Here is a 1,732-nt window from a genome sequence, read left to right on the forward strand (position 1 = left end):
CCGCCATTTTATTATCTGCAACTCTCAACCCAAATTCTGGATTCGCTCAACTAGAACATTCTTCTAATTAAAGTTGCTTGATCAATCAATCCCTGTGGGATTCGACCTCACTCTATTGTGAGTTTTTACTTGACGACAAATTCGGTACACTTGCCGAAGGGAGATTTGTTGAGAGACAAGTTTCCCCCCATCAAGTTTATGGTGCCGTTGCCGGGGATTAATTGTGCATCAACAATGATTAGATTGGAAGATCACTAGATTGAGCATTTTTATTTTGTGAATTTCATTTTTCTGTTTGAGTGATTTACTTTTTGTTTTAGATAAACTTCTTCCCTTCCCCCTCTACTCTTTTGTTTTTGTTTGTTATTTTCAATTCTGTTTGCTAACCCACTAACTGTTTGATATATTGCATCACCCACAACTAACAGCAATTCTGACACAAATACTATCTGCACCTATTTTCTTTGCTTGTACTTGTTGGTTGTATTACAGGGAGAAGAAGCGGGGCTTCAACTTCCTTTGATTCTGAACCTGAGAGAACCTTCCTTAGACTAAGGAGGGAGGCAAAAGAAAAACGTGTAGTTGGTGCTGAAGAAGAGGAGGAACACTTTGAGGAATACTTTGAACCTAACATGGAAGACAACATGGAAAACCATCATGAAGAAGAGACTCACAACCATGGCAGAGGAGGTGGAGCAAATCATGCTGGGGAGGATAGAAGAGTTTTGGGCTCTTATATTAATCCAAACCCAGGCAATTGTGGAAGTAACATCCAAAAGCCAACAATCCATGCCAACAACTTTGAACTTAAACCACAGCTCATCACCCTTGTTCAGAACAACTGTTCGTTTGGAGGAGGTGTTCAAGAAGACCCCAATCAACATTTGACCACCTTCCTGAGAATATGTGATACAGTGAAATCTAATGGTGTTCATCCTGACGCCTATAGACTGCTCTTATTTCCTTTTTCACTCAGGGACAAAGCAGCCAAGTGGCTGGAATCCTTCCCAAGGGAGAGCTTGACAACTTGGGAGGATGTGGTTAATAAATTCTTAGCAAGATTCTACCCTCCTCAACGAATCAATAGGCTGAGAGCTGAGGTTCAAACTTTCAGGCAACAAGATGGCGAGACTCTGTATGAAGCATGGGAGAGGTTCAAGGACTTAACAAGGAGGTGTCCACCTGACATGTTCAACGAATGGGTCCAGCTGCACATTTTCTTTGAAGGGCTCTCTTATGAGTCAAAGAAGGCCGTAGACCATTCATCTGGAGGATCCTTGAACAAGAAGAAGACCATTGAGGAAGCCATAGATGTTATTGAAATAGTAGCAGAAAACGACTACTTCTATGCTTCCGAAAGAGGGAACACAAGAGGAGTGATGGAGCTAAACGATGTAGATGCTCTGTTGGCCTAAAACAAGCTCATTACCCAGTAGCTGGCTGACCTCACCAAGAAGATGGAGAGGAACCAAGTAGCAACAATCTCATCTTCATCAACAATCCAAGAAGGAGTGAATGAAGAAGCAGAGGGGAGTCAGGAGCAAGCCAACTACATTGGGAATTCACCAAGGAAAAACTATGATCCATACTCCAAGACTTACAACCCTGAATGGAGAAACCACCCAAATATTGGGTGGGGAAGTGAGCAAGATCAAAAGCAGGTCACACAGAGGACGTCTCAACACCTCCACAACAACACTTCTTCATATGATTATCAAAATCAAAATAGCAC

The 1,732-nt window shown here is 42.1% G+C and overlaps 1 non-coding gene across 1 annotated transcript; it reads right to left on the bottom strand.

Moving 5' to 3' along the window:
• Positions 1–1,085: 1,085 nt before the first annotated feature.
• LOC148548822 (small nucleolar RNA R71) lies at positions 1,086–1,189 on the bottom strand. The gene has a single exon (XR_015898742.1). It is a non-coding gene; the product is annotated as a small nucleolar RNA R71 (small nucleolar RNA).
• Positions 1,190–1,732: the final 543 nt, after the last annotated feature.

This window comes from Arachis ipaensis, chromosome B8 (assembly GCF_059453495.1).
Source record: "Arachis ipaensis isolate K30076 ecotype BB chromosome B8, ASM5945349v1, whole genome shotgun sequence".
In the NCBI taxonomy this organism is placed as follows: Eukaryota; Viridiplantae; Streptophyta; class Magnoliopsida; order Fabales; family Fabaceae; genus Arachis; species Arachis ipaensis.